General features: G+C 42.2%; 3 long non-coding RNA genes across 3 annotated transcripts; 1 reads left to right on the top strand and 2 right to left on the bottom strand.

Annotated features, from left to right (window-relative positions):
- Positions 1 to 1,955: 1,955 nt before the first annotated feature.
- On the bottom strand, positions 1,956 to 10,936 carry LOC138372744 (uncharacterized). Its single transcript, XR_011230921.1, has 4 exons — positions 10,786 to 10,936; positions 2,993 to 3,078; positions 2,662 to 2,765; positions 1,956 to 2,314 (listed from the first exon to the last, which is right to left on the bottom strand). It is a non-coding gene; the product is annotated as an uncharacterized lncRNA (long non-coding RNA).
- Positions 10,937 to 11,759: 823 nt separating this feature from the next.
- Positions 11,760 to 17,453, bottom strand: LOC138372745 (uncharacterized). Its single transcript, XR_011230922.1, has 4 exons — positions 17,213 to 17,453; positions 15,790 to 15,874; positions 12,619 to 12,686; positions 11,760 to 12,012 (listed from the first exon to the last, which is right to left on the bottom strand). It is a non-coding gene; the product is annotated as an uncharacterized lncRNA (long non-coding RNA).
- Positions 17,454 to 21,535: 4,082 nt separating this feature from the next.
- Positions 21,536 to 25,565, top strand: LOC138372746 (uncharacterized). The gene is made up of 4 exons (XR_011230923.1): positions 21,536 to 21,689; positions 24,293 to 24,378; positions 24,623 to 24,735; positions 25,078 to 25,565. It is a non-coding gene; the product is annotated as an uncharacterized lncRNA (long non-coding RNA).
- The last annotated feature ends 640 nt before the right edge of the window (positions 25,566 to 26,205 follow it).

The following is a 26,205-nucleotide window of genomic DNA, read 5'->3' as shown; positions in this document are numbered from 1 at the left end:
CGCTTATGAGACGGTGGGGATAATTCATGGTTGCCTTGTGTACTAGATACAGTAATCTGGCGTAACAATAGTACTCTGGCCTGTCAACAGTACTTCGGCCTAACAACAGTACTCTGACCTATCTACAGTACTTCGGCCTAACAACAGTACTCTGACCTATCAACAGTACTTCGGCCTAACAACAGTACTCTGGCCTATCAAAAGTACTCTGGGCTATCAAAAGTACTCTGGGCTATCAACAGTACTCTGGGCTATCAGCAGTACTTCGGCCTAACAACAGTACTCTGGCCTATCAAAAGTACTCTGGGCTATGAACAGTACTCTGGGCTATCAACAGTACTCTGGCCTATCAACAGTACTCTGGGCTATCAACAGTACTCTGGCCTATCAACAGTACTCTTGGATATCTATATGTAGAATGCAGGTATGTGGTATGCAGGTATGTGGTATGCAGGTATGTGGTATGCAGGTATGTGGTATGCAGGTATGTGGTATGCAGGGTCCTAAATCAATCTGTATTTTGGTTTCTGATGGAAGTTTTTATGTTGGTCAGTCTTGCATGTGCAGCTAATGATATTCGTTTGATGTGGGCCTCGAGTGACAGGTTTGATGTGGTCCTCGAGTGACAGGTTTGATGTGGGCCTCGAGTGACAGGTTTGATGTGGGCCTCGAGTGACAGGTTTGATGTGGGCTTCGAGTGACAGGTTTGATGTGGGCCTCGAGTGACAGGTTTGATGTGGGCCTCGAGTGACAGGTTTGATGTGGGCTTCGAGTGACAGGTTTGATGTGGGCCTCGAGTGACATGTTTGATGTGGTCCTCGAGAGACAGGTTCGATGTGGTCCTCGAGTGACAGGTTCGATGTTATATCAACTCTTCAGGACTTTTCTATGTTCGATTCTTGATACTTTGCGTCTGCTTTCATGTTGCCTCAACATTAATTTGCACTTACCTGAGTTAAAGTCTAGTAGCTACTTTTTGGGGACCGCGTTTTTCAATTTTTTCCAAATCATCATGTAGCTTATTATACTTCTCCACTATATGTTTCCTCTTTACAATTGTTGCATCATCAGCAAACATGGAGAGAAAGTAGTACATTCCTTCTGGGAGATCATTTGTCTAGATCTGAATTTTGTCTCATCTGATCTCTGTCTCTCAGTCATAGAATTATATAAAGTTTGTGAGGCAATATTAGTTGTTGTTAAACCTTAGCTAGTGTTCGTCTCTCCGGATGTTCTACAATCTTGTTTCTCAGGGAATTTCCCATCACCTTGCACTGGATGTAATGTTTTAAGGGGTCTATATGTCCCAAGAAGTTTTTGAGTGTAACTAAAATAAAAAGATGTTTTTCACCTCCAGGTCACTGAACACACTGAACACCACCAGGTCATCACTGAACACCACAAGGTTCTTAATGAACATCATCACTATACTGAGTCGTGTGATAAAGACTCCTGTCCTCACACTTAACGCACGTCAATATATACGCTATAGATCACAACGTCATATTCCCAGTGCTTTATGAAAGTATAAGTTCCATAATATTGATCCTCCGTGGTGGACGTTTGACCCTGTCGTCTATAGCTTTTGGTTAGACAAAACCACTTAAAATTTGACGCTTATGAGACGGTGGGGACAATTCATAGTTGCCTTGTGTACTAGATACAGTACTCTGGCCTAACAACAGTACTCTGGCCTAACAACAGTACTCTTGCCTATCAACAGTACTCTGGCCTAACAACAGTACTCTGGCCTAACAACAGTACTCTGGGCTATCAACAGTACTCTGGCCTAACAACAGTACTCTGGCCTATCAACAGTACTCTGGCCTAACAAGAGTACTCTGGGCTATCAACAGTACTCTGGCCTATCAACAGTACTCTGGCCTAACAACAGTACACTGGCCTAACAGCGGCGCCCTCCGGCAGGTCCACCTTCACCACAAATAAAGAAACGGGAAATGTATCGTTTTATTATGTTTTATTTATATATATAGAAAATGCAATGTTGGAGGAGTTTTGCTTGTTCTGAACTCCGCAAGTGTTGAGTATATGTCATTATCCAGGTGATGTCCTCAGCCAGGTGACGCCATCAGCCAGGTGATGCCCTCAGCCAGGTGACGCCATCAGCCAGGTGACGCCATCAGCCAGGTGACGCCATCAGCCAGGTGACGCCATCAGCCAGGTGACGTCATCAGCCAGGTGACGCCATCAGCCAGGTGAAGTGAAGTTAGCCCCTGTTCCAGGGCCGAAAGAATGGCCTGGATAGCGGATACCTGATTTGAGGTCTCCAAGCGGAATTACTAAATAACGCTCCCTGGAAAGAAAATAAACACACATGAAAAGATCAAATCCTTAAACATACTAATAGTGCATGGAGATGATAACAATAATAATATCAATTTCATAGGCGATATTGCAATAAATTTTTAACCTAGCATCATTTGTGTTTTCCATTACAGTCCATCATTCACGCTCCTGTATAGCGGCAAACAGTATAAGATTGTAAAAGGAACTTTGGCGAGTTTATTTTTGATCTTTCTTCTCGAGTGAAGAACATTAAAAGCATAGAAAAGATTCGTGCTAGAAACATTGGGCTAACCCCCCCCCCCCTTGTATCATAATCAATAATATATGTCTACAAGAAAGACACTGCGATATTACCGCGCCCGGATATCGGGCATCAAATCCACCTTCAGCAGCAGCAATATCATAGCCCGGGGGCAGCCTGGCGCCGCCTCCAGGAACACCCGGCCGCCCGACGCTCTCTGTAAGGAAGAGAGAGATGACAAGTGCGATCACCTGTGGTCTCCTGCGGCTCGTCTGGGAGCAGGAGACATCAGTGTTAAGGTGAAAAGCTAATGTAAATCTACATTTAGAAATATTACAATATAAATTTTTGTAAGATTTGAAAACAGATGCATATCGTATGGTTACAACTTTTGTTGCTATATTAAGGCAACATATAAGAGGACAGATGCATTAGGGTAGCTACCAGACAGAGCCGGTGAGGGAGCGTCACAGAGCAGCAACACAACCACCCACGCCAGGAAGGTCACCCAGCCAGTCATCATCCTTCACCTGTGGAAACATTTATATGAGTCAGATAATATAAAAGAATCAGAGATATTTAAGAAAATGATCTTATGTAGTGTGAGTAATAATCAGGTGAAATTCATTAATTTATCACTGATGCCACAATGGTCAGTAGAGTCATTGCCTCGATTGTTGTAAGATCGGTGTTCGATTCCCCAATGGTGCAAGAGGGCTGGTACCGTTCATCTGGTGTTGGTACTTCGTCATCATGTTCCAGCTCTTGGTCCGTTCAATTATTCCCCGACTAAGGAATGAGACGTTCACTATGTAGTCTGCGATCCCTCAATTGTGAGATGTGAGCACCTCAACCTCATAACGCCTATGATGCAAAACAAAAACACGTCAACCTCATAGGACCTGTGGCGCCGGATGGAATCTCACAATGGATACTAAAGGAAGGAGCAGAAGCTCTGTACCTGCCACTATTAATGGTGTACAACAAATCATTAGTAACAGGTGAACTGGCAAAAATTTTTAAGACGGCCAATGTAGTCCGATTATAAATGAAGGGTGATAGTCAGGAGGCACAGTACTACAGGAAAGTGTCCCTAACTTGCATACCATGCAGGATGATGGAGAAGATTGTGCGAAAAAAACTAGTGGAACATCTGGAGCGAAAGAACTTTGTAGCACAACAGAAGCATCGGTTCAGGAATGGCAAATCATGCCTCACAGAATTAATTGAATTCTATGACCAGGCAAAACATATCAGGCACGATAGAGAGGGCTGATCAGACTGCATATTTTTGGATTGCAAGAGAGCCTTTGACACAGTACCTCATAAGAGACTAGTGCACAAGCTGGAGATGCAGGCGGGAGAGAGAGAGAGAGAGAATTATCAGGGGAAAGCGCCAAGCCATTATGACCATATAGCACTGGGAAGGGGTCAGGATAAGAATTTGGGATGGGACGGGGTAAGGAATGGTGTCCAACCACTTGGACGGTCGGGGATTGAACCCCGGCCTGCATGAAGCAAGACCGTCGCTCTACTGTCCACCCAAAGTGGTTGGACGTGAAAGGGAAGGTACTCCACTGGATAAGGGAGAACCTAAGCAACAGAAGACAGCGAGTCACTGTGAGGGTGAGGTCTCGGAGTCACGAGGCATCACCCGTGGAGTCCCACAGGGTTCAGTCCTTAGACCTATACTGTTTCTGATATATGTAAATGATCTCCAAGAATGATTAGACTAGTTCCTCTCAATGTTTGCTTATGATGCCAAAATTATGAGGATGATTAAACCAGAAGAAGATAGTATAAGGCTACAAGATGACCTGGAGAAACTGAAGGAATGATCCAACAAATGGTTACTAAAGTTCAACCCAAGTAAATGTAAGGTGATGAAACTGGGTGGAGGAAATCAGAGGCCAGACACTGGATACCGAATATGAGCGAAAGTCCTTCACGAAACGGACAGAGAGAAAAATCTAGGAGTTGATATTACGCCAAACCTGTCTTCTAAAGCCTACATCAAAAGAATAACATCGGCGGCGAATGCGAGGCTTGCTAACATCAGAACTGCGTTCAGAAACCTGTGTAAGGAATCTTTCAGAACCTTGTAAACCACATATGTAAGACCAATCCTAAAGTATGCGGTCTCAGTATGGAGTCCGTACCTTGTCAAGCACAAGACGAAGCTGGAAAAAGTTTAGTGGTATGCCACTAGGCTAGTCCCAGAACTAAGAGGCATGAGTTACGAGGAAAGGCCAGAAGAGCCTTGGAGACATGATCACCACATACAAAATTTTCAAGGGAATTGACAGGGTAGACAAGGCTTGATTATTTAACACGCGTAGTACGCGAATAAGGGGACACAGACGGAAACTGAGTACCCAAATAAACCACAGAGACATTAGAAAGAACTTATTCAGTGTCAGAGTAGTTAGTAAATGGAATGCACTTAGAAGTGATGTGGTGATATAATAGAGCCCAGTAGTCTCAGGAATCTGTACATCAGTTGATTGACGATTGAGAGGCGAGACCAAAGAGCAAAAGCTCAACTCCTCCCCCGTAAGCCCAACTAGGTGAGTACAACTAGGTGTGTACAACTAGGCGAGTACAACTAGGTGAGTACTCACACACACAGACACCACTCACTGGTGAGTGGTGTGAGTGGCATCTCACCAGTTACTAGATGACTTCGTCACACGTGCTCCGTGAACTTCCGTATGAAGTTACGCCTACTGGTAAGGGGACTCCTGGTCCATCCATGACGACGAGCGGACGACTGGGAACCTACTCCTCCTGGGGACTACCGGAACACATAACGCGATATTACGCATTGCGTTATAGCCGTCAGACATTCCCTTCCAACGGTCCGAATTGCTACGACGCCTAGCGCACTTACCGCCAACGGTAGCAGGGAAGTTTCTATATATATATATTTCCGGTTAGATCTCCGGGCGCAGTCAAATAGCTTCAAAGAACCAACCGATCCAATCAAAGCCTTTGCATGATAAAGAGCACCGACCTAACGTCGAGGGAGCACAATAAATACGAGGCAGGAAAGTGGATACCGAGACACAGAACAAAGGCTGCCACTCAAACGATGGTACTTTTCAGAGAACTGCTTGTATCTTGTAGTTAATATTACAGGTTCCTCACACCCACACTTGAAGACGGGCTCGCATGGGATTAATAAAGTGCGTGAAGTGATGCGATCATTGTCACACTGTATTCTTTGGAACCGAGACGATTTGTTTCGTAATTTGCACCTAAATATTTGCAGGTCAGCCTCCTATTCTGCACAATAAAATCACAACGTGGTGGATTGGGTGATAATAAAGATATAATAAAATAAATCCAGTAAGATGTCTGGGTGCCATATTGAGCGCTGTTAGAGAACAGTGTGTGATTGGTGAGGAGGTCCTCGACTCTCCCGTCTCCAACCAGCAAACGCAAGAAATATTTCTGTAACAAAGACGGAAGCTTTTATTAAGAGGGACTTTAATATCTTTATTTAAAATTTACTAGATCAGCCAGGATGTGATAGCTATTTGGTCCTGCGGGATGCTAAGATAATCATCCTCACAAATCACGCAATCACAAAGGAAGCGACGGAGGCTGCCCAAAATTGGAGCACACTCGAAATCGACCACAGGTAAACTGTGAGTGGACAACTTGTCCTTGCCGGGAACCAAGTTGTCTAAAACCAAACAATATACAGAGTGCGCGCGCGCGCGTGTGTGTGTGTGGGGTTTTATCACATTTATGTCAAGGCAAATACTGCTAGGAGTGATAGGGTCTTTGCCTAGACCCGGCGAGGTTCATGCACCAGACAAATGATAGTCACCTTGTTCACGTTTGTTCACTCGGCGTGACTGACTGCGTTCACTTGCGTTACCCCTCTGACCATGTCCACTTGCGTCACCATGCTGACTGCCTTCAGGTTTTGTATATTGAAGAAAAGTTGACGTTATCAGAAGGGAAACACCTGCTGGGATTCTCCTCGCAAAGACACTGCAGCTGTGTACTCACCTAGTTGTGAGTACATAGCTCTAGTGCCTTCGCGAGGGGTGTCCCAGGAGGTGTTTCCTTTCTGATAAGTGTGTGTGTGTGTACTCACCTATTTGTGCTTGCCGGGGTTGAGCTTTGTCTCTTTGGTCCCGCCTCTCAACCGTCAATCAACAGGTGTACAGGTTCCTGAGCCTATTGGGTTCTATCATATCTACACTTGATACTGTGTATGGAGTCAGCCTCCACCACATCACTTCCTATTGCATTCCATTTGTCAACCACTCTTGAAATAGGTCAGTCTGGGCAAAGCCAGGCACCTTGTAAGAAGGTACAAAGCATCGTGGGCGTCCAAAGCCCCTATTGTTCCCTCCATCCTCCTCAGGTCGTTCAGCTTTTCCTCGAGGATTACCTCAATGACGCTCGAGTCCAGAGGTGCCCATAGCAGCACACTGTCGGTGGGAGCGATCACTGGGGCTCATGACAATATGATTCGTACTGCATCTATGGTTGGTTGGCTAGATGAGATGATTTCACACTTTGATGGGTTTAGGGTGAGTCCAAACTTCTCTCCCTTAGATTTTACCAGCTGTAGATCTTCTAGCAAGGACTCCTGTGTCCCTGCCACGGTGCAATCGTCCAAGAACCAGACGTTGAGTTCGCTGGTCAACCTGCGTGTGACCTCTTACTGCCATGCAAACACCATTTTTTTTTTTTTTTTGTGAGGGTACCACCTCTGGTGCCAATGTGGGGACCCATAGCCTCGGAGAAGAAAATAAAAAGTATTCAGAGGAGACCTTGTGGTTTCTCACTGAACACTAATATCATCTTCTCCTACCACCCCCATTCTTTTGTATGTACACATATATATTTACTTTATTTGAACTTTGTTACAAAAAAGGATATATATATATATATATTTTTTTTTTTAAATATATAGGGAAGGGAGTACCAAATATATATATATATATATATATATATATATATATATATATATATATATATATATATATATATATATATATATATATATATATATATATATATATATATATATATATATATATATATATATATAATTGAAATAGGAGTTCTCCAAAACTCATTTTCGTACTTTTAAGGTGAAGAAAAGAAGTGATTTACTATAGAGTGTATTACACTTATTTGTATAATTTGCACGACGTTTCGAACCTCCATGGTTCATTCTCAAGTGAACAGATCTTACAATACTAGTTGATTTTATACCCGCATTAGGTCAGGTGATAATACAATGAAGGTGAAAACACGGGGGGATACATAAGGGATAAACATAGGGGCTGCAGAAGGCTTATTGGCCCATACGAGGCATCTCCTATCTAAACACAAAGATTAATCCAGTGTAATTGGCCAATTACACTGGATTAATCTTTGTGTTTAGATAGGAGATGCCTCGTATGGGCCAATAAGCCTTCTGCAGCCCCTATGTTTATCCCTTATGTATCCCCCCGTGTTTTCACCTTCATTGTATTATCACCTGACCTAATGCGGGTATAAAATCAACTAGTATTGTAAGATCTGTTCACTTGAGAATGAACCATGGAGGTTCGAAACGTCGTGCAAATTATACAAATAAGTGTAATACACTCTATAGTAAATCACTTCTTTTCTTCACCTTAAAAGTACGAAAATGAGTTTTGGAGAACTCCTATTTCAATTAAGCCCTGACGCTAAGAAAATAGTTAGAGGGATAGAAGCCCTAAACCAGAAAATAATAAATACAGAATATGCGGTCATATTCAATGAAACATGTTTGAAAGAAAACCTGCTGCCAGTATACACCAATATATATATAAATATATATATGTCGTACCTAGTAGCCAGAACGCACTTCTCGGCCTACTATGCAAGGCCCGATTTGCCTAATAAGCCAAGTTTTCCTGAAGTAATATATTTTCTCAAATTTTTTTCTTATGAAATGATAAAGCTACCCATTTCATTATGTATGAGGTCGATTTTTTTTATTGGAGTTAAAATTAACGTAGATATATGACCGAACCAAACCAACCCTACCTAACCTAACCTAACCTTCATTATAGGTTAGGTTAGGTTAGGTAGCCGAAAAAGTTAGGTTAGGTTAGGTTAGGTTAGGTAGGTTAGGTAGTCGAAAAACAATTAATTCATGAAAACTTGGCTTATTAGGCAAATCGGGCCTTGCATAGTAGGCTGACAAGGGCGTTCTGGCTACTAGGTACGACATATATATATATATATATATATATATATATATATATATATATATATATATGTCGTACCTAGTAGCCAGAACGCACTTCTCAGCCTACTATGCAAGGCCCGATTTGCCTATTAAGCCAAGTTTTCATGAAATAATTGTTTTTCGACTACCTAACCTACCTAACCTAACCTAACCTAACTTTTTAGGCTACCTAACCTAACCTAACCTATAAAGATAGGTTAGGTTAGGTTAGGTAGGGTTGGTTAGGTTCGGTCATATATCTACGTTAATTTCAACTCCAATAAAAAAATATTGACCTCAAACATAATGAAATGGGTAGCTTTATCATTTCATAAGAAAAAAATTAGAGAAAATATATTAATTCAGGAAAACTTGGCTTATTAGGCAAATCGGGCCTTGCATAATAGGCTGAGAAGTGCGTTCTGGCTACTAGGTACGACATATATATATATATATATATATATATATATATATATATATATATATATATATATATATATATATATGTGTGTATATCACGAAAATAAACACGTGATTTAAAAATGTGACAATGTCATATATATACATATATATATATATATATATATATATATATATATATATATATATATATTTATATATATATATATATATATATATATATATATATATATATATATATATATATATATATATATATATATATATGTAACTGAAAACTCACACCCCAGAAGTGACTCGAACCCATACTCCCAGGAGCAACGCAACTGGTATGTACAAGACGCCTTAATCCACTTGACCATCACGACCGGATGGTTGTGATGGTCATAGGTGATAATGTCATAGGTGATAATGAGGTGATGGCTATCACCTCATTATGTCCGGTCGTGATGGTCAAGTGGATTAAGGCGTCTTGTACATACCAGTTGCGTTGCTCCTGGGAGTATGGGTTCGAGTCACTTCTGGGGTGTGAGTTTTCAGTTGCATATTGTCCTGGGAACCATTCAGGCTTGTTCGCATTTGTGTTCCTCACGTGTGCCCCAAAGAATGAGGTGATTTGGTAAAATGCTATACCCAAGATTACTATCCGAGTGCCGGCGGTGGGGTGGTTCAAATAGCCTTGGCTATCACCTCATTATGTCCGGTCATGATGGTCAAGTGGATTAAGGCGTCTTGTACATACCAGTTGCGTTGCTCCTGGGAGTATGGGTTCGAGTCACTTCTGGGGTGTGAGTTTTCAGTTGCATATTGTCCTGGGGACCATTCAGGCTTGTTCGCATATATATATATATATATATATATATATATATATATATATATATATATATATATATATATATATATATATATATATATATATATATATATATATATATATATATATATACACACAGGTTTTTGATTCGCCGTTATATAATATTGAAAATGATATGGCTAGTTCTGAATTTTAGACACATCAATATTAGGTCATGTGTTTACAGTGTAAAGAACATACTTGCAAATGCAATTTTTTTTCGTTGGACGTATATATATTTTAGTCGTAAAATACAACCGAAAAATTCATTCTGTTGTTTTAACCCTACAGTGGTTTATTTCGATTTTTTAATTTCTAAAATAAACAAAGTTATATTGTAATCATATATACCGTTAATCACTAAAGAAGATTCAAAAGAACGAACCAGGTTTCAACAAGAATTTGATAATATTTTGTTACAAAAGTAAGATATATCCAAACTTGTAAATCGACTCCAATGTGCAATTTTATATATAAATATATATTTTACACGTCTCTACAACATAGACGTCAGAGAGATCACTCCACACACGCCACCACAATATAGTGACGTCAGGGATCTCCCCCCCTCCCCATAGGCCGTCACATTCTTATGAAGAACTTAAAAATAATTACAAAATTGAAAATCTTGGTATGAAGACAAAGGCAAAATTAGACCAAAATTATATAATAGAGTTATGCTTAATATTTGCAAAAAGAATATGTAGTAAATTTGCATAAAAATATTACTTTTACCTCTTTGGAGTTTAAAGCAGTAGTTTTCTGGTTCGTCTGCAGTCTTTAGTGTTTGCGTGAGCGTATATGCACTCAACCGCGTTACTTGCGTGAGCGTATACGCACTCACCAGCGTTACGTGGGCAAGTGCATAGGGTCACCCGATCTGTTCTTATATATTCATTTTAAGAGACTGGCAACTGTTATATGTGTACATCCTGTTGGGGAATCTTCACGGGGCAAAACCCTTATATATTCCCCACCCCGGGTTCTAACTGGCCAGATTGTTGTTGTTCTGTTAAGTAGGAAAGATTTGAAAGATTGTGAAAGGAAAGATTGTGAGGAAAAAGCTCGTAGAACATCTAGAGAGGAACTTTGTAACACACCACCAGCATAGGTTCAGGGATTATCATGCCTCACAGGTTTAAGAGAATTTTATGATAAAAATATGACCAGAAAGAAAGATGTGGGCAAACTGCATTTTCTTAGGCTGCCAGAAAGCCTTTGACACAATACCCATATGAGGCTGGTACAGAAGTTGGAAAAAAACAGACTTGAATAACAGGTAAGGAGCTCCAGTGGATAAGGGAGTATCGTAGCAACAAAAACACAGAGTTACTGTGAGTGGGGAAGACCTCAGAGTGTCAAGATGTCACCAGCGGAGTCCCACAGGGCTCTGTACTTGAACCCATCTTGTTTCTGATATATGTAAACTATCTTCCAATGGATATAGACGTATTGCTCTCAATGTTTGCCGATGATTCCAAAATCATATGAAGTCTTGTATTAAACGCACATTTTGTGATGCAAATCAACCTTCTCGTTTCAGTTAAAGACCACAGCTGCAGGGGTGGTCAGTCTTGAGCATAAGCGGAACATTCTCAACCTTTTGTAATAACACAGTTGATCATGCGAACTTCAGCTTACATTAATGATAAAAAAACTAATTGTTTGCTGGATAAAGTGTAGAGAGGTACAAACATTATACAGAAAAATCCTTATAATTTAATTTATTTCAAGTACATATGGCGAATTTATTCCTGATATAGTATGAAAACGTTCATTAGCAATTGTACATAAACTTAACAGAAAACTTTCTCTAAGTTAATTCACATCTGGAGGTGAAACTCTTCCTGAGTGTTAACATCGACGACAGTGTTGATCAAGGCTTCATCTGCCTCGCCAGAATCTGTTACCAAACCTCACAGGCGGTGGAGGCCTATTTCTGTTCCCAGCTATCAACGATCCCTGCAAAATGGGTAAAGGAAGTCTTATTTCGTCACTCTAGAAAGTTAATTCATAAAAAAACTAAAAAAAAAAAAAATGGTTTCATTTCAGCAATTATTTTACCTACTCCTCGTCCTTATTTATCTGGTCTGTCTGTTGGTTGCCATTTATTTACTCCCAAAATAGTTGGGTGATAATAACAGTACAGTATAAATACTCGGTAATAATACCCATACAGCATAAATACTCGGTGAGAACACCCATACAACATAAATACTCGGTGAGAACACCAATACAGCATAAACAGTCGGTGAGAACACCCATACAGCATAAACAGTTTGGTGAGAACTCCCATACAGCATAAACAGTCGGTGAGAACACCCATACAACATAAACAGTCGGTGAGAACACCCATACAGCATAAACAGTCGGTGAGAACACCCATACAGCATAAACAGTCGGTGAGAACACCCATACAGCATAAACAGTTGGGTTCCTGGTAGCATCACCCATATGTATCCTCGCCTCCTTGTGGATCTAATGTTCTCACATGTTTCCTGATGTGTATTTATGTTTATATGGGACATATAAGAACAAACACATGGCAACGTTTGCTGTCTACATTACCGTGAGGGGTCTGTTGGCGTTATGTCCTCCTCTGACCCTGTACACGTTCCTGAATGAGGCCAAGCTTCCTGTTCGTGAAGACATTCGTGTATATGTATATATATATATATATATATATATATATATATATATATATATATATATATATATATATATATATATGTATATATATATATATATATATATATATATATATATATATATATATATATAACTGAAAACTCACACCCCAGAAGTGACTCGAACCCATACTCCCAGAAGCAATGCATCTGGTATGTACAAGACGCCTTAATCCACTTGACCATCACGACCGGACAAAATGAGGTGATAGCCGAGGCTATTTGAACCACCCCACCGCCGGCACTCGGATAGTTATCTTGGGCATAGCATTTTACCAAATCACCTCATTCTTTGGGGCAACACGTGAGGAACACAAATGCGAACAAGCCTGAATGGTCCCCAGGACATATGCAACTGAAAACTCACACCCCAGAAGTGACTCGAACCCATACTCCCAGAAGCAATGCATCTGGTATGTACAAGACGCCTTAATCCACTTGACCATCACGACCGGACAAAATGAGGTGATAGCCGAGGCTATTTGAACCACCCCACCGCCGGCACTCGGATAGTTATCTTGGGCATAGCATTTTACCAAATCACCTCATTCTTTGGGGCAACACGTGAGGAACACAAATGCGAACAAGCCTGAATGGTCCCCAGGACATATGCAACTGAAAACTCACACCCCAGAAGTGACTCGAACCCATACTCCCAGAAGCAATGCATCTGGTATGTACAAGACGCCTTAATCCACTTGACCATCACGACCGGACAAAATGAGGTGATAGCCGAGGCTATTTGAACCACCCCACCGCCGGCACTCGGATAGTTATCTTGGGCATAGCATTTTACCAAATCACCTCATTCTTTGGGGCAACACGTGAGGAACACAAATGCGAACAAGCCTGAATGGTCCCCAGGACATATGCAACTGAAAACTCACACCCCAGAAGTGACTCGAACCCATACTCCCAGAAGCAATGCATCTGGTATGTACAAGACGCCTTAATCCACTTGACCATCACGACCGGACAAAATGAGGTGATAGCCGAGGCTATTTGAACCACCCCACCGCCGGCACTCGGATAGTTATCTTGGGCATAGCATTTTACCAAATCACCTCATTCTTTGGGGCAACACGTGAGGAACACAAATGCGAACAAGCCTGAATGGTCCCCAGGACATATGCAACTGAAAACTCACACCCCAGAAGTGACTCGAACCCATACTCCCAGAAGCAATGCATCTGGTATGTACAAGACGCCTTAATCCACTTGACCATCACGACCGGACAAAATGCTATGCCCAAGATAACTATCCGAGTGCCGGCGGTGGGGTGTTTCAAATAGCCTCGGCTATCACCTCATTTTGTCCGGTCGTGATGGTCAAGTGGATTAAGGCGTCTTGTACATACCAGATGCATTGCTTCTGGGAGTATGGGTTCGAGTCACTTCTGGGGTGTGAGTTTTCAGTTGCATATGTCCTGGGGACCATTCAGGCTTGTTCGCATTTGTGTTCCTCACGTGTTGCCCCAAAGAATGAGGTGATTTGGTAAAATGCTATGCCCAAGATAACTATCCGAGTGCCGGCGGTGGGGTGGTTCAAATAGCCTCGGCTATCACCTCATTTTGTCCGGTCGTGATGGTCAAGTGGATTAAGGCGTCTTGTACATACCAGATGCATTGCTTCTGGGAGTATGGGTTCGAGTCACTTCTGGGGTGTGAGTTTTCAGTTGCATATGTCCTGGGGACCATTCAGGCTTGTTCGCATTTGTGTTCCTCACGTGTTGCCCCAAAGAATGAGGTGATTTGGTAAAATGCTATGCCCAAGATAACTATCCGAGTGCCGGCGGTGGGGTGGTTCAAATAGCCTCGGCTATCACCTCATTTTGTCCGGTCGTGATGGTCAAGTGGATTAAGGCGTCTTGTACATACCAGATGCATTGCTTCTGGGAGTATGGGTTCGAGTCACTTCTGGGGTGTGAGTTTTCAGTTGCATATGTCCTGGGGACCATTCAGGCTTGTTCGCATTTGTGTTCCTCACGTGTTGCCCCAAAGAATGAGGTGATTTGGTAAAATGCTATGCCCAAGATAACTATCCGAGTGCCGGCGGTGGGGTGGTTCAAATAGCCTCGGCTATCACCTCATTTTGTCCGGTCGTGATGGTCAAGTGGATTAAGGCGTCTTGTACATACCAGATGCATTGCTTCTGGGAGTATGGGTTCGAGTCACTTCTGGGGTGTGAGTTTTCAGTTGCATATGTCCTGGGGACCATTCAGGCTTGTTCGCATATATATATATATATATATATATATATATATATATATATATATATATATATATATATATGTATATATATATATATATATATATATATATATATATATATATATATATATATATATATATATATATATATACCAGATTCTCTGCAGTTTCATCTATTCTTATGTTCACATTTCCATAATTTTATACATATAACAATTCTGATCAATATGAAGCTGTCTAATATATACATTTCTGGAATTAAATTTATATTATTTGATTAAATTTTTAATTTTTATTCAACGATTTAATACAATTTATTGAAATGACAGATGTACATTCAGTACATGAATTAGCCCAGTCAGTTGAATGGTGAAGTGAACCAATTTTATTTAAGGGAGTTTTGTATTAAAGCCTTTACGGTATGTGGCACTACTTTCTTGATCTACATATTCAGAACAACTTATCCTTAACAGCTCGCAAAAACATTGAAGAAAATGCATCACGTTTTACTCTATCAAGTTGGGATGAGTAATAGTGTACTTAAGAACGAAAATGTTCTGTTTGCCTATTTAGAAAAAAACATAAAGTTATAATAAAATTTAAACACTGAAACATGTAAAAATGCTAAAGAATTGTTTTGTTAAATTTCCATTGTTAACTTAATAGAAGGGAAGGGGGTTGATTAACTATAATAAAAACACACTGTGCTTGCTTGAGCATGTGCTCACGCAAGCAGAGACACACTTACTGGATCATTTAATATGACTGAAAGAAAAAAAAAAAGAAATGCACGCTAGCACAGGACTTAAAATGCCGTGAAATATTGCACACATATACTCACGCGCTTCAAGGAGCGAGGGCGCCCAGCAGAGAGAGAGCCCCAGCACCACTAGCATCAGGCAGGTCTTGGTGCCAGCCATCACTCACTGTGGAGATGAAACGTCATCTTGGTTACTGGTACTGTTAACACTTACATTAAATATTTGAAGGAACTAAAGGTTATGCAAGCCGTACTAAACATATGAGGTGCCGGATGCCTCTTTCTTTATCTCCTATGCCAACGATTTTACTTTCCCCCAGGACGCTACCGCTCACAGGATGAGTAAGGGATGCACAATACACTACCACTCACAGGATGAGAAAGAGATGCACAATACATTACGCTCACAGGATGAATAAGGGATGAACAATACGTTACGCTCACAGGATGAATAAGAGATGCACAATAGACTAGCAGCCTCTGGCGACAACAGTCAACAGTTGCTACCTTCCAGTTACGAACATTTTGCTACATGAGCCGAGGCATCAGTTGCAAGGAAACGAACCAAAACCAATGTAGACGAAAAACAAAGAGGAGGGAAGAGGAGTTGAAGGTAGAGAAAGAGAGAGAGAGAGAGTGAGAGAGTGAGAGAGAGAGAGAGAGAGAGAAGCCATCAGCATGGGGAATAGAACTTCCCTGCAGCCTCCAGAGCGTCGAACACGGATAAATGACGCAATATGGACGCAAGAGATTGTCAGAATGCAACAAGAGCAGTCATGCAGTGAGGCAATTACAATCAACCAGTCGTGCTTGCAGGGAGTAATAAACTATTGGTTCACCTTTGTATCCTCCTCTCAGTAAGCCCAAACAGCGTCCCGGACCGGCAATCACATCTTCTGCACTCGCATCCCTCTCCTAATACTCCTTCATAACTCTCTATCATTGGATAAAAAACCATACTTTCGTACATGTGAAATTTATGTAAGGAATTTACACCAAGTCTTTCCCACTCTCCTGAATGCTTTATCAAGGTCTGAGTGTGGGATTATTACGAGACTTACATCTTAGCGACTAGTAAAATAAGTTCCGCATCTTATTTACAAATTACAGCGTATGTCTTGATTCCATGATACAAACTGCTATTAAGATCAGGTCAAATTTTAGTAATGAAGGGATTCACGTATCTCATGATCAGGTCTTATCCAATTTACGGAACAAATTAAAGGCTGTACAAAAAACACGTGATCGCAGGATTGTTTCAACCACAGGTTAGATATGTACTTGAATGACAATGTTAAGTATAAATACTAGCAACCTCGTTTCATCAAACAGGCCTTCTGCATTTTTCGTTTTTTTTTTGTTCTTGTGAATGTACTTTTTACTGCTTCTGTACTGGCAAGCATGATTATTGAAAACCTTTTATACAACAATGTATCTGAATAGTGTAGTTCTACAGAACAGTTACTTTAGGAACAACGAAAGGCATTTGCGTTAAGTATATCACCTGGGTAGAGATTGCAGCTTTCGGGTCAAACCAGTCTCAAGATTTTGTGAAGTCACTGGAATCAACGCCACTGCTGTAGATTGCTCGTGAAGTCAATGGAGAAAACGACACTGCTGTAAACTGCCTGTGAAGTCACTGGAGTCAACGACACTGCTGTAGACTGTGTATGAAGACACTGGAATCATCTACCAAGGAGATGTTACTCCGTGCTGCTCCTTTTGAAGAATACTCACTCTGCCGGGCGTCGCTATGTTTATATGGTCATACTGGCAGTGTAATCATCACGGGAAAACCCCCATGTATTCCTAGCCACAGATGGGAGCGCAACATATCCTCCAGTCCAAGCAAAAAGTTAAATACTGGCTTTGTTTCTACCAAATTGGTGCAATGTTTGACTTATTCAGCAACCAACCAACTGACAGGATGTATATTCCATACATTAGAGTAACAAACTGTTTGTTTTCTGAAGCGTAAATTAATATTATTATACTTTGTGGGTTTATGTATAGTTAGGTCTAGGTTAGGTTAGGTGGTGTGGTGACGTTGATTTAAGGAGTGTTTACACTACAGGCTGAAGGCGAACGAAGCACAACCTTGAACATGGTGAGGTGGATTATAACTCCAAACACTGACTTATTATGTAGAGTTTCTGTAGTCAATATTTGACTTATAAGTTGTTTACCTCATAACCCTTTATTTTGACAATGACAAGAACATGACCCAAACGAAAATTTCTAAGCCTTTTCTCTCTCAGATTTCAGCTAATGGTGAAGTAATTTGATCTTGAGAATGAGCTACAAATTGACATATCTCGTTTCAAAAAAAATGTATTTGCTAATCTCAAGGTAAAGATTATCGTTAACGCAATTATTTTTATGCGGTCTTTTCCTGTAGACCAACTGAGAATGATTCTGGAAATGTTTAATTAATTTAATTAGTTTTTTTATATACTTCTGTTCTCAACCTAAGACTGAATATATGGTTGAGACTTAGCGTGACTGACCTTGACCCTCGGTGTTGTGAACCTGATTGATGAAGATTAAGCCTCCCCAAGAGGTGGCACGGGCATGAATAGCCCGTAGTGTGTACATGAGGCTCTCGTCTGCAGCATCGATATCTCCGAGTCTTCAGACCAAAATATTGTTATTAACTGTCAGTGGAGCTGCTTCGATTAAGGTGACTCAAGAACTCTCCTGTTCCAGACACATGGAACTAAATAAATAAAACTTATTGGATGCGAAGCTCTGAGAGTAAACAGCTTGGAGGGATAAACAACCAGGCAACGAACATGCTGCGTATTTAAGCTTGAGCTCAGTAAAGACTGGAACACAGGTCTGGAGCAGGGAAGATGCTGGCACTCCTCAAGTTACAAGGCACTGCACAAGAATTAAGCATTAATGAGCTCTGAGAAAACTTAAAAAATGATTCCTGTTCACCCAACACTAAATATGTTCCTGAGTACAAGGTAACTGTTGACGGTTTATTCCTGGAAAGGGTTAGTGATTGGCCGTGGGTTTCCTTTGAGTTCATCGGTCTTCTTTCATGTTTACAACATGCTCTATCTCTTTGTGGTCCGCATACTTGCTGATATTACTGGTAACTGCAGCATCTAGAGTCCTGCGGAACACCGCTAGTAGCATCCATTCTCTCTCACTTCACTCATTCATATTAACCCTTTGTTTGATGTCTGTGAGGCATTCTCCGAACCAATTCAGCATGTTTCTTCCGATGGCGTGCTCTTCGACCTTCCTAAGTAGCAAGAGTTAACCAACATCCCCCCGACTTCTTGAATTTAGTGATCGACCAGGTAAGTGACCCTCCAGGTAGTAGGGACAGAATCAGTTCGACCTTACCTTCATTAAGGGCTCTCTCAAATATCTCATGAGGACCAGAAGATTTGATGGGTTTTTGTCTCTCGATCTATTTAAGTGTCGTTCGTTGTTACACAGTCTGTTTTCTTCAACGTCTTCATGGATTTCAAAGGAAATTGTTTAGCGCCACCTTTGTGATAACATTAAATTGTTGAGCATAATGCTCATTTGTGTTATCTTCGTTTTATATATATATATTGGAAAAAACATTTATTTGTCAAGTTTGCATCTCCGGCTATCTTAGCTTCGTAAGCTCTTTTGACTTGTCATATTTCCTGCTTGATCTGTTATTTTAATTTTTAATGATCTAGCAAGTGTAGCTCTGAGTTTATTTTTTTTCTGTACTCTTACTTGTCGAATTAAATTATTAACTTTGCTTATCATTCATTAAAAATCATTGTTAATTGATCTATTTTGTTTGCTAGTGATATTTTTTTTTTTAAATATATATATATATAAGTTCAACAAAGTTTCCATGTTCTAAATACCACAAAATTCTGGTCCCCAATCGGGCTTGTATTAACTTCCACGGCCGAGTATTCCGTTGTGGTCTGTTTCAGCTCCTGCCGCAGTTGTTCGTAATTTGCCGTCCAAAAATCTGGGATATAATTAGGACAAATGGAGTCAGTGAGGCGTCCATAAACTGAATATTTAACATGAAAACAGATATCGTTCTGATAAGATTGACGTCCCTAGACTCAACACAGATATCGTTTTCTGTGGTAAGAATAGTTTCCAGTGCGCATGAGCCTCATACTCTCGGCTCCTGGGGAAACTAGGACTAACTAATATGTTGTCAAAATTTGCTGATATTTTATTCATTCAAAGTCACTGCATATTAGATAATGAGTTCTAGTCTCATATTTTGTAGCCACGGTAGTGCAGTACTCGCCGGTCACTTCAGCTGTCTGCTTAATGATGCTTCTATGTGACAAAGTTGAATATATCAGCCATCTTAGTGAATTACTGAACAGAAACGAATGTGTTGTCATTGCTAGAGACTCAGAGATGCGTAACTTATCAGGTTTGCAACTTAACTAATGAAGAACAAGTTCTTTTCTAAGCATACATCACTGAAAAATGTGGCCAAACGGCGAGATTTGTATGTTTATAATTTTCTGTCTATGTGTATCCTTCGTTAAAAGAGTTATGAGTAAAAGTAAGAGCTGCAGTTATTTTTAACATACTTGAATTCTGTAGTTAAATCCCTGAACTAAACTTGACTAAGCTCTTCACATATTAGAGTCAACCGTAAGGTGAACTATGGGAAGGGAGCGCTCTGTGCCCACATTCAATATGAGCTGTGGTAAGGGAGAGCACTGAGCTTCCCAACAAGACACTCTACGGGAATGTTCACCTTCATCACAGGTGAAGGATGATGGCTGGCTGGGTGACCTTCCTGGCGTGGGTGGTTGTGTTGCTGCGCTGTGGCGCTCCCTCACCGGCTCTGTCTGGTAGCTACCCTAATGCATCTGTCCTCTTATATGTTGCCGTAGTATAACGACATCTGTTTTATACTCCTGTCTCACACACACACACACACACACACACACACACACACACACAGAATAGGAGATGCAGAATAGGAGATGAAGTACTTAATGAAATAGACAGAGAGAAAGATCTTTTAGTTAGAAGCACAATTTCGCGAATTTTTATAGTCTAAAATGTACTTAAGAATGAACTCACATGAATATTATGGGACAGTTTTCGGGTCTAAATTTACATCATGTAATTGGATTAGTATCGCAAAGTCGGCGACAGAAATCTTGTTAGCCTCTTGGAAGTCGTCCAACCCAGCGACAGGTAGTCCCCAAGATGCAACCCACAACAGCTGGCTAACTCCCTGGTGTACCTATTGCTCTTACATGAATGGGGGGGGGGGGGGGGGCATCAGGAGGTACGAAAAGGGACCAAAACATGCCGTCCTGGCCTGGCCGGGTCGAATATTAAATTGTTGGCCTATTCCACTGTTCACTGCTCTAAAATGCCTTGTTACAAAAATATTGTTTTATTGTAACAATGTACAATTTTGTACCAATATCTGTACTCAACCTTTTGTACGGGGTAAAACGAAGACGAGATGGAAGAAAACAAATGGAAGATAGTAAGAAAAAGATTCATAGATCGTTTCATCTCAATGAAGTTGTGGTAATCTGTAAGTCACACTGTAGGACGAGGTAATTATGTCCGCGGGTGGTGAGAGTGAACCAGCAAACGAACAGAGGATGAAGGAACACCAGAAAACTGAGCGGCCCTGTGAACCACAAACAAAAATAAACGCTGATAGGAAACGATGATCGCGCTCACTCGCGCACCTCCATATTGCTTACATTACGGGAGAGAAAACAAAAGAAAGTCGGGTGAGTGAATATAAGCACCAGACAAGATCTTAGAAAACAGGAAAATTCTTGCCGGTAGTAACAAATGAAAGCTCGAGACTCAAGTAGTGAAACGAGTTTTTCCACCTACTGACGTCCACGGTAAGACATTTAAGAGCAAGACCAGCGAGCACAGTACAGTTAGAGACGCCAGTGAAGCCGGCAGGTCGCTCCCCACACACAGACCAAAGTGTGGCATCAAAACTTGACTACCAACGATAAAAGGTAAACTTAACTTTTTAAAACCTTCGTGCATACATATTTTCCTTTTTAGTAGCACTATTTTTCCTTTTTAGTAGCACTATTTTTCCTTTTTAGTGGCTGGTCAGTAGGGCGGTGTGCCAGTGTTAAGAGCATACCTCAAAGTGGATGCTCCTCGCTAGGCTTCCCTGGAGCACGACGTCCACGCTCCGGGGGCCGCCACGACCGCTCGTGGCCTCACCTTAAGAAATTAACTTTTCGCGGTGTTGGACGACACTGGGCAAGTGGCTCGTGGTCTGCCCGGGTCTCTTACTTGAACACAAAGTTTTATATATAAAGTGTTAACCTAACCAGTAACGAATGCACCCATGCCCCCCACCTAACCTTTCCTGCCGATGCATAGAAGATGGGGATAGTTGTGTGCTAACAACTTTTCATAGTACTTTGTAATTTGTACGTTGAGGACCATAACGAACGGAATGAGAATGAGTAATAATTGAGAGGAGAGGTTGTAATGTTATTGGTGCTTGCATCCTGCAACACAGCCTTGATGTGGTAGACGTACAAACATCTTGAACCACAGATGGTATGCGGTAGACGTGCCTGCGTCTTGTACCACAGGTGTTATAGGGTAGACGTGCCTGCGTCTTGTACCACAGGTGTTATAGGGTAGACGTGCCTGCGTCTTGTACCACAGGTGTTATAGGGTAGACGTGCCTGCGTCCAGTACCACAGGTGTTATAGGGTAGACGTGCCTGCGTCCTGTACCACAGGTGTTATGAGGTAGGCGTGCCTGCGTCCTGTACCACAGGTGTTATGAGGTAGGCGTGCCTGCGTCCTGTACCACAGGTGTTATGAGGTAGGCGTGCCTGCGTCCTGTACCACAGGTGTTATGAGGTAGACGTGCCTGCGTCCAGTACTACAGGTGTTATGAGGTAGACGTGCCTGCGTCCTGTACCACAGGTGTTATAAGGTAGACGTGCCTGCGTCCAGTACCACAGGTGTTATGAGGTAGGCGTGCCTGCGTCCTGTACCACTGGTGTTATGAGGTAGACGTGCCTGCGTCCTGTACAACGGGTGTTATGAGGTAGACGTGCCTGCGTCCTGTACCACGGGTGTTATGAGGTAGACGCGCCTGCGTCCAGTCTCACAAGTGTTATAAGGTAGACGTACCTGCGTCCTGTACCACAGGCGTTATAAGGTAGACGCGCCTGCGTCCTGTACCACAGGTGTTATAAGGTAGACGTGACTGCGTCCAGTACCACAGGTGTTATAGGGTAGACGAGCCTGCGTCCAGTACCACAGGTGTTATAGGGTAGACGTGCCTGCGTCTTGTACCACAGGTGTTATAAGGTAGACGTGCCTGCGTCCTGTACCACAGGTGTTATAAGGTAGACGTGCCTGCGTCTTGCACCAAAGGTGCTATGTAGTAGAAGTGCTCGTATTCTACACCACAGGTAATACGAGGTAAGCATGCTTGCGTTCTGTACCTTATGAATTTGTGGTAAATGTGCTTGCATCCCACACCAAACGTATTATGTGGTAAGCGAGCTTGTGTCCTGCACCACAAGTATTAAGAGATGAAGGTGCTTGGCTCCTGTCCCATATTTTTTTTTTTTTGAGATATATACAAGAGTTGTTACATTCTTGTACAGCCACTAGTACGCGTAGCGTTTCGGGCAAGTCCTTAATCCTATGGTCCCTGGAATACGATCCCCTGCCGCGAACAATCGTTTTTTCATCCAAGTACACATTTTACTGTTGCGTTAAACAGAGGCTACAGTTAAGGATTTGCGCCCAGTAAATCCTCCCCGGCCAGGATACGAACCCATGACATAGCGCTCGCGGAACGCCAGGCGAGTGTCTTACCACTACACCACGGAGACTGTAAATGTGCTATGTGCTATGTGGTAATTGTGCTTGCACAGACGGCGGCTGAGCGGACAGAACACTGGACCCGTGATCCTGTGTTCCCAGGTTCGTTCCCGGGCTCCGGCGAGAAACAATGGGCAGTTTCTTTAATCATGATGCCCCTGTGACCTAGCAGTAAATAGGTACATGGGAGTTAGTCAGCTGTCACGGGCTGCTTCCTGGGGGTGGAGGCCTGGTCGAGGACCGGGCCGTGGGGACACTAAAGCCCGAAATCATCGGAAGATAACTTGAAGATAGCCACATGCACCATGTGTGTTAAGAGGTAGACGCACTCTCATACTACACTACAGGTGTGATGAGTTAGACCTGTGGTGCAGCCGGACGCGCCACAGGTCCTGTGAGGATGACGTGGTTTTGTCTTGCATCATAGGTGTTATGAGGTTGAGGTGCTCACATCTCACAACTGAAGGATCACAGACTACATAGTGAACGTCTCATTCCTTTGTCGAGTAATACCTGGACGGACCAAGAGCTGGGACATGATGACGGAGTAATGGAATTGTGCCAACCCTGTAGCACTATCGGGGAATCGAACTCCGAACTTGCTACAATCGAGGCAATGGCTCTTTTGACCATTGTGGCATCTGTGATGAATAAATGCATTTCACCTGATTATTACTCACACTACATAAGATCATTTTCTTAAATATCTCTGATTATTTTATATTACCTGACTCATATAAATGATTCCACAGGTGAAGGATGATGACTGGCTGGGTGACCTTCCTGGCGTGGGTGGTTGTGTTGCTGCTCTGTGGCGCTCCCTCACCGGCTCTGTCTGGTAGCTACCCTAATGCATCTGTCCTCTTATATGTTGCCGTAATATAGCAACAAAAGTTATAACCATACGATATGCATCTGTTTTCAAATCTTACAAAAATTGCTATTGTAATATTGGTAAATGCAGATTTATATTAGCTTTTCACCGTAACCTTCTCTATAACACTGATGTCTCCTGCTCCCAGACGAGCCGCAGGAGATACAGGTGATCGTACGTGTCATCTCTCTCTCTCTCTTCCTTACAGAGAAGGTAGGGCGGCCGGGTGTTCCTGGAGGCGGCGCCAGGCTGGACTTTCAGGTCCCGAGCGATTCTTTTTTTGAAATTGAAGGTGGATGGAATGCCTCCCACCCGAGCGCGGTAATATTGCAGTCTTTCTTGTAGACATATATTATTGACTATGATACAAGGGGGGGGGGGGGTTAGCCCAATGTTTCTAGCACGAATCTTTTCTATGCTTTTAATGTTCTTCACTCGAGAAGGAAGTTCAAAAATAAACTCTCCAAAGTTCCTTTTACAATCTTATACTGTTTGCCGCTATACAGGAGAGTGAATGATGGACTGTAAGGAAAACACAAATGATGCTAGGTTAAAAATTTGTTGAAATATCGCCTATTAAACTGATATTATTATTATCATCTCCATGCACTGTTAGTATGTTCAAGGATTTGATCTTTTCATGTGTGTTTATTTTCTTTCCAGGGAGCGGTATATTTTTCGCCAGACATCAGTAACAATAGAAAACCTATAATCATATTTGCGCCCAGGTCTCCGCCATGGGGACCGATTCCGTCACCGTTTCCGGCCTGGGAGAGACGCTAACTTCACGTCACCTGGCTGATGGCGTCACATGGCTGAGGGCATCACCTGGCTGATGGCGTCACCTGGCTGATGGAGTCACCTGACTGATGACGTCACCTGACTGATGGCATCACCTGGCTAATGGCGTCACCTGGCTGAGGGCATCACCTGGCTGATGGCGTCACCTGGCTGATGGCGTCACCTGGCTGATGGAGTCACCTGGCTGTTGGCGTTACCTGGCTGAGGGCATCACCTGGCTGATGGCGTCACCTGGCTGTGGGCATCACCTGGCTAATGACATATACTCAACACTTGCGGAGTTCAGAACAAACAAAACTCCTCCAACATTGCATTTTCTATATATATAAATAAAACATAATAAAACGATACATTTCCCGTTTCTTTATTTGTGGTGAAGGTGGACCTGCCGGAGGGCGCCGCTCACCTTCCTTGTGCAACGAAGAGTGTTTCCTGACTGTTACGTTGTTAGGCGTAACTGTTACTGTTACTGTTGTTAGACCATAGTACTGTTGTTAGGCCGGAGTACTGTTGTTAGGCCAGAGTGCTGTTGTTTGGCCAGAGTACTGTTGTTAGGCCAGAGTACTGTTGTTAGGCCAGAGTGCTGTTGTTTGGCCAGAGTACTGTTGTTAGGCCGGAGTACTGTTGTTAGGCCTGGGTGGTGTTGTTAGGCCAGAGTACTGTTGTTAGGCCGGAGTACTGTTGTTAGGCCAGTGTGCTGTTGTTAGGCCAGAGTACTGTTGTTAGGCCAGAGTACTGTTGTTAGGCCAGAGTACTGTTGTTTGGCCAGAGTACTGTTGCTAGGCCAGAGTACTGTTGCTAGGCCAGAGAACTGTTGATAGGCCAGAGTACTGTTGCTAGGCCAGAGTACTGTTGCTAGGCCAGAGTACTGTTGTTAAGCCAGAGTACTGTTGATAGGCCAGAGTACTGTTGTTAAGCCAGATTACTGTTGATAGGGCAGAGTACTGTTGTTAAGCCAGAGTACTGTTGAGAGGCCAGAGTACTGTTGTT

Source organism: Procambarus clarkii, chromosome 39, assembly GCF_040958095.1.
Source record: "Procambarus clarkii isolate CNS0578487 chromosome 39, FALCON_Pclarkii_2.0, whole genome shotgun sequence".
NCBI classification, from domain to species: Eukaryota; Metazoa; Arthropoda; class Malacostraca; order Decapoda; family Cambaridae; genus Procambarus; species Procambarus clarkii.
Note: the sequence above shows the minus strand (reverse complement) of the source record. Positions and strands in the feature narration are given on the sequence as shown.